Genomic DNA, 7,698 nt, shown 5'->3' with positions numbered 1-7,698 from the left:
TTTATCCACCCTGGTGCTGCTTGCTCGTCGGGTGAGATGGGCAGCACGATTATTATCATCTAACACGCTTTCCTAGGATAATCTGCCAACACAAATCTCTTCTTGAATGGACAATCGTTTCTTAAATGACAATTTATGCTGATAAAAAAAAACCAAAAGCTCTAAATTAGGAAGGAGGCTGGAGGGGGGGGCGTCAGGGACTGGAGGGGGGAGACAGAGGCTGGAGGAGGAAGTGTGGTGGTGTAGACGGGGCTGCGGGAGGCTGTGTGGTGCTGTAGAGCGGGTTGCGGGAGGCTGTGTGGTGGTGTAGAGGCCTACAGGGCCACACAGCCCCCTGGTGTGACTTCCCGAGTGCCATGACAGCTGACTGTATATACATGTTTACACATACATGTATGTACATGTGCCATGACCGCTCCTTAGACCATACATACATGGATTGTCACTTACCCAAACCGAGGATGAAGAGGCTTAGCTGCTCCACATGATGATGGTGGCCGGAGAGCTGTGTTCCTCCATAGCGATGTCGTCCATTAGGCAAACTTGGTGTCCTTGTCCCGCCAGTTCTTGAGCCAGTTTAGTGTCCACGATGCCTTGTTACCTATTGGAAAAAAAAGGGAAAAGGAAATTATTGAATTTTGACATAGAATAAAAATTAAGTCCTATGAATTGTACTGGTACATTAACCCCTTTTTCTACGAGCGTATATTGCCAGCAGACACACAGAGAGCGGGCGACTGCCCCAAGTGTTACCTACTGAGAGACAGAGAAATAAAAAAACAATAATTAATAAGGGAAATATTGCATTCATAATTAGTGTTCACAGCAGAGTGACAACACAGCCCCCCTAACCCTCCCCTACCCCACAGGGAACGCCTGTACCCCGCCATGCCCCCCACAGCTGTGCCCATACACTGTCCTCACCTCCCCCTGCAGGGACCACCTGTCTCCCACGCAGTGCCCCCCACAGCTGACCCCAAACACTCTGCAGGGACCCCCTGTCTCCCACGCAGTGCCCCCCACAGCTGACCCCATACACTCTGCAGGGACCCCCTGTCTCCCCCGTAGTGCCCCCCACAGCTGACGCCATACACTCTGCAGGGACCCCCTGTCTACCCGCAGTGCCCCCCACAGCTGACCCCATAAACTCTGCAGGGACCCCCTGTCTCCCCCCCCCACAGCCTCCGGGCTGCGAAGAAATCGCGACGGAGCCGCCGTCCCTGTACCAGAGCACAGCCCGCTGCCACCACCGCACCGCAAAGCGCCGCCCGCTGCCACCACCACAGAGCCCACCTGCCCCAGCGCTGCTGCCCCTGCCCCAGCGCTGCTGCCCCTGCCCAGCTGCCCCTGCCCCAGCGCTGCTGCTGCCCCTGCCTCAGCGCAGCTGCCCCTCCCCCAGCGCAGCTGCCTCTCCCCCAGCGCAGCTGCCCCAGCACAACCAACCTGCCCTAGCACAGAGCCGCCACCGCACGAGCCTGGACCACTGAATGACCCCTGTGACTACTTCACCTGTGCCAGATCCCTTCCCAGGTAAGCTGAATTCGGACTGTAAGACGGACCCCCATTTGACACATTATTTTTTTTCCCCCTATTTTCCTACTGAAAATTGGGGTGTTCTTATGGTCCGTTGCATCTTTTTTTTTTTTAAAGAAAAGAAAATAAACCTAGTGGCAGCATGTGTAATAACAGTCTCCAGGTCTTATAGCCTAATGTATACACCATAAATATTTATATGTGTGTCTATACAGTTGGTGTATATATGTGTGAGTATATTTTTTAGCCTTAAAGTTTTGATTCTCCATCCTCATTTCTTTCTTTTCCAAATCAAAAAAACACTCGTGTGAGAGCAATCTGCATCCAAAAAAACTTAGGGATAGGGACAATTTAGTGAGTACGTCGGGCTCCCTTAAAAGGTCAATTCACCCAACGAACAAGGGTGCTGCTTGCTCGTCGGGTGAGATGGGCAGCACGATTATTATCATCTAACACGCTTTCCTAGGATAATCTGCCAACACAAATCTCTTCTTGAATGGACAATCGTTTCTTAAATGACAATTTATGCTGATAAAAAAACCCAAAAGCTCTAAATTAGGAAGGAGGCTGGAGGGGGGGGCGTCAGGGACTGGAGGGGGGAGACAGAGGCTGGAGGAGGAAGTGTGGTGGTGTAGACGGGGCTGCGGGAGGCTGTGTGGTGCTGTAGAGCGGGTTGCGGGAGGCTGTGTGGTGGTGTAGAGGCCTACAGGGCCACACAGCCCCCTGGTGTGACTTCCCGAGTGCCATGACAGCTGACTGTATATACATGTTTACACATACATGTATGTACATGTGCCATGACCGCTCCTTAGACCATACATACATGGATTGTCACTTACCCAAACCGAGGATGAAGAGGCTTAGCTGCTCCACATGATGATGGTGGCCGGAGAGCTGTGTTCCTCCATAGCGATGTCGTCCATTAGGCAAACTTGGTGTCCTTGTCCCGCCAGTTCTTGAGCCAGTTTAGTGTCCACGATGCCTTGTTACCTATTGGAAAAAAAAGGGAAAAGGAAATTATTGAATTTTGACATAGAATAAAAATTAAGTCCTATGAATTGTACTGGTACATTAACCCCTTTTTCTACGAGAGTATATTGCCAGCAGACACACAGAGAGCGGGCGACTGCCCCAAGTGTTACCTACTGAGAGACAGAGAAATAAAAAAAACAATAATTAATAAGGGAAATATTGCATTCATAATTAGTGTTCACAGCAGAGTGACAACACAGCCCCCCTAACCCTCCCCTACCCCACAGGGAACGCCTGTACCCCGCCATGCCCCCCACAGCTGTGCCCATACACTGTCCTCACCTCCCCCTGCAGGGACCACCTGTCTCCCACGCAGTGCCCCCCACAGCTGACCCCAAACACTCTGCAGGGACCCCCTGTCTCCCACGCAGTGCCCCCCACAGCTGACCCCATACACTCTGCAGGGACCCCCTGTCTCCCCCGTAGTGCCCCCCACAGCTGACCCCATACACTCTGCAGGGACCCCCTGTCTACCCGCAGTGCCCCCCACAGCTGACCCCATACACTCTGCAGGACCCCCTGTCTACCCGCAGTGCCCCCCACAGCTGACCCCATACACTCTGCAGGGACCCCCTGCCTCCCCCCACAGCTGACCCCATACAGGCATACAGTTACCGGCCGGCAGCTCCAAGGTTCAAATCTGGCGCTCAGGTGACGTCATTGTTGCTGCAGTTAGACCGAGAAAGCAGGGGGTGGGCTCGGAGCCACGTGACACAGAGCCCGGCCGCCCATCCCCCAGCCTCACTGTACTGCAAGCCAGGGAGAGACTGTTTGTGTGCTGCACGGCGCTGACTCCGCCCCCCGAGCCAGGGGATGAGTCACAGGCAGCTCGGCGTGTCACACGACTCCTCCCTCTTCCACCTTCTATGCAGGCCGGATCTTGGTTCCCATAGCACAGTGACCCTGCCCACCGGCCAGTCACTGCCGCCCCTCCCCCACCACTAAGCGATCTTACACAGCAGCACAGAGCCAGGGAGGAGATGGGAGATGACCCCGCACCACACAGCGGAGCACTATGAGCCCTGGGGGTGCAGCGCTGACCCCGCCCACGCCGCACCACACAGCGCAGCGCTATAAGCCCTGGGGGCGCAGCGCTGACCCCACCCACCCCGCACCACACAGCGGAGCACTATGAGCCCTGGGGGCGCAGCGCTGACCCTGCCCACCCCGCACCACACAGCGCAGCACTATGAGCCCTCGGGGCAGTCTCCCGTAGAGGCGTGGGTTCGAATCCCACTCCTGACAGCAGCAGTACTGGTCCCTGGAGGTGCAAGCTGTTGTGCACCAGGGAGCGTGTTCAGCGTCTGCAGTCACCACGTGGAGGCGTGGGTTCGAATCCCACTCCACACAGCGCAGCACTATGAGCCCTCGGGGCGCAGCCAGGGGTGGGATTCAGCGGGTTCTCCCCGGTTCGGTGGAACCGGTTGTTAAAGCTATTGCTCTCATTTTTGGCACCATTAGCCGGCTCTCACTTTTGAAAATGAGATTTCAAATTTTGAGGTCTGCGGCAGATTCTTTCCGGCGTCCATGCTCCCGGAGGCCACTGCAACATGGCGGCGGCCAGCAAGGGAAGTGCGGGGGCCTCCGGGCTGCGAAGAAATCGCGGCGGAGCTGCCGTCCCTGTACCGGAGCACAGCCCGCTGCCACCACCGCACCGCAGAGCGCCGCCCGCTGCCACCACCACAGAGCCCACCTGCCTCAGCGCTGCTGCTGCCCCTGCCTCAGCGCTGCTGCTGCCCCTGCCTCAGCGCTGCTGCTGCCCCTGCCTCAGCGCTGCTGCTGCCCCTGCCTCAGCGCTGCTGCTGCCCCTGCCTCAGCGCTGCTGCTGCCCCTGCCTCAGCGCTGCTGCTGCCCCTGCCTCAGCGCTGCTGCCTCTCCCCCAGCGCAGCTGCCCCAGCACAACCAACCTGCCCTAGCACAGAGCCGCCACCGCACGAGCCTGGACCACTGAATGACCCCTGTGACTACTTCACCTGTGCCAGATCCCTTCCCAGGTAAGCTGAATTCGGACTGTAAGACGGACCCCCATTTGACACATTATTTTTTTTCCCCCTATTTTCCTACTGAAAATTGGGGTGTTCTTATGGTCCGTTGCATCTTATAGTCCGAAAAATACGGTAATTTATCCTGAGATTACAGAGTCTGCAACTTTTCTATCTAGCCAGTTAGAAGTGACTCATTGTAACACTTAGGGTACCGTTACACCTAGCGATGCACCAGCGATCCCGACTAGCGATATGACGCGGTCAGGATCGCTGGTGCATCGCTAGGTGGTCGCTAGTGAGCTGCTACACAGGCAGATCTCACCAGCGACATTGCTGGGGACGGGGATCGCTACTTACCTGTCAGACGCGGCGATCCTGCGTCCTCCCGCCCTGGGCGCCACAGGAAGCCCAGCAGGAAGTGGCCGACGAGGAATGGACCAGGAGCTTCTCGCGCGATCAGTGATAACCAGCGGGGGAGCCGGTCGGAGGTAAGTATCACATGCAGGGATATCGCTAGCAATATCGCTGCAACGTCACAAAATCGGTGACTTTACAGCAATATAGAATCATAGAATCGTAGAGTTGGAAGGGACCTCCTGGGCCATCTGGTCCAACCCCCTGCTCAAAGCAGGATTCGCTAAATCATCCCAGTCAGATGTCTGTCCAGCCTCTGTTTGAAGACTTCCATTGAAGGAGAACTCACCACTTCTCGTGGCAGCCTGTTCCACTCATTGATCACTCTAACTGTCAAAAAGTTTTTTCTAATATCTAATCTGTGTCTCTTCTCATTCAGTTTCATCCCATTGCTTCTAGTCTTTCCTTGTGCAAATGAGAATAAAGTTGATCCTTCTACAATGTGACAGCCCTTTAGATATTTGTAGACAGCTATTAAGTCTCCTCTCAGTCTTCTCTTTTGCAAACTAAACATTCCCAAATCCTGCAACCTTTCCTCATAAGACAGGGTTTGCAGACCGGTCACCATTCTGGTCGCTCTTTTCTGAACTTGCTCCAGTTTGTTGATGTCTTTTTTAAAATGTGGTGCCCAAAACTGGACACAATATTCCAGATGAGGTCTGACCAAAGAGGAGTAGAGGGAAATAATGACTTCACGTGATCTAGACTGTATGCTTCTGTTAATACATCCTAGAATTGCATTTGCCTTTTTTGCTGCTGCATCACACTGTTGACTCATATTCAGTCTGTGATCTATTAGTATACCCAAGTCTTTTTCACATGTGCTGTCACTTAGCCCTATTCCTCCCATTCTATATATGCTTTTTTCATTTTTATTGCCCAGATGTAGTACTTTGCATTTCTCCCTGTTAAAAACCATTCTGTTAGTTGCTGCCCACTTCTCCAGTTTATTTAAATCTTTTTGAATCCTCTCTCTCTCTTCTCTAGTATTAGCTATCCCTCCTAGCTTTGTGTCATCAGCAAATTTAATCAGTTTACCCTCAATTCCTTCATCTAAATCGTTGATAAAGATGTTGAACAATACAGGGCCCAGGACAGAGCCCTGTGGTACCCCACTTGAGACATTCTTCCAACTGGATGTGCAGCCATTTACGACCACTCTTTGGGTCCGATCACTAAGCCAGTTATGAATCCACCTAACAGTTGCCTTGTCCATTCCATACTTAGTCATTTTTTCAATAAGGATTGTATGAGAGACTTTGTCAAATGCTTTGCTGAAGTCAAGATATACTATATCTACAGCATTTCCTTGATCCACCCAATCAGTGATACCGTCATAGAAGGAAATTAAGTTAGTCTGACATGACTTATTAGTTAGAAACCCATGCTGACTCTGTTTAATCACTTCATTCTTATCCAGGTATTGACATACATGTTGTTTAATAATTTGTTCAAAGATCTTTCCTGGTATAGAAGTCAGACTCACCGGCCTATAGTTGCCTGGGTCCACCTTCTTCCCCTTTTTGAAGATAGGAACAACATTTGCTCTTCTCCAGTCTTCTGGCACTTCTCCTGTTCTCCAAGAATTTTCAAAGATTATGGAGAGGGGTTCAAAAATATTGCTAGCGATATCGCAGTGTGTAACGGGGTCTTTACAGACAATGGCGTTTACCATCTGTCTGCAGAACTAAAGTAATGAAAAAGAAGCTGGTAATTAGCTTTCAAATGACATCCCAATGTCCCCTCTGGCTTTACCAGAGGCCCCAATGTCTGATTTGGACAGCAGATTTGAAAAGACATTTTCAGTCTGGGGCAGTCTTGGGGGTTCTCAATCCCCTTAACTACTCTGCAGAAGGGGTCAGGCAAATCAAGCTTGGCAGGAACATCATCCAGGAGGCCACCTACATACAGCAACATCACTTGTCCCCCTGCTCCAAATGGAATTTGAATTCAGGGGGTCAGAGCCTGGCTGTCCATGGATAAAAGTGGTCCTTGTGGTGCAGGCTTGAGGGTGCACAAATGCCCAACAGAGCACCACACAGCCCCAAGAACTGCTCCCTCACCTCAGTCTGGTAATTAGCTTTCAAATGACATCCCAATGTCCCCTCTGGCTTTGCCAGAAGTCCCACCAGGGGCCCCAATGTCTGATTTGGACAGCAGATCTGTACTGAAGTCCCTGGTGGTGCAAACTCTTGTGTCACCAGGGAGCATGTCAATGTCAGCAGTCAGGATGGCCTAGTGGTCTAAGGCACTGTGTTCAGGTTGCAGTCTCCCGTGGAGGCGTGGGTTCGAATCCCACTCCTGACAGCAGCAGTACTGGTCCCTGGAGGTGCAAGCTGTTGTGCACCAGGGAGCGTGTTAAGCGTCTGCAGTCACCACATGTGGAGGCGTGGGTTCAAATCCCACTCCTTGACAGCAGCAGTACTGGTCCCTGGAGGTGCAAGCTGTTGTGCACCAGGGAGCGTGTTCAGCGTCTGCAGTCACCACGTGGAGGCGTGGGTTCGAATCCCACTCCTGACAGCGACAGTTGTTTTTTTGTTTTTTTTTTTTTTTAAAGAAAAGAAAATAAACCTAGTGGCAGCATGTGTAATAACAGTCTCCCGTGGAGGCGTGGGTTCGAATCCCACTCCTGACAGCAGAAGTACTGGTCCCTGGAGGTGCAAGCTGTTGCGCACCAGGGAGCGTGTTAACCGTCTGCAATCACCACATGTGGAGGCGTGGGTTCAAATCCCAC

General features: G+C 52.5%; 1 non-coding gene across 1 annotated transcript; it reads left to right on the top strand.

Moving 5' to 3' along the window:
* The first annotated feature begins 7,188 nt into the window (after positions 1 to 7,188).
* TRNAL-CAG (transfer RNA leucine (anticodon CAG)) lies at positions 7,189 to 7,271 on the top strand. The gene has a single exon. It is a non-coding gene; the product is annotated as a tRNA-Leu (tRNA).
* The last annotated feature ends 427 nt before the right edge of the window (positions 7,272 to 7,698 follow it).

The sequence above is a fragment of the Dendrobates tinctorius genome, unplaced genomic scaffold (genome assembly GCF_039654945.1).
Source record: "Dendrobates tinctorius isolate UK_male_01 unplaced genomic scaffold, ASM3965494v1 ptg000418l, whole genome shotgun sequence".
In the NCBI taxonomy this organism is placed as follows: Eukaryota; Metazoa; Chordata; class Amphibia; order Anura; family Dendrobatidae; genus Dendrobates; species Dendrobates tinctorius.
Note: the sequence above shows the minus strand (reverse complement) of the source record. Positions and strands in the feature narration are given on the sequence as shown.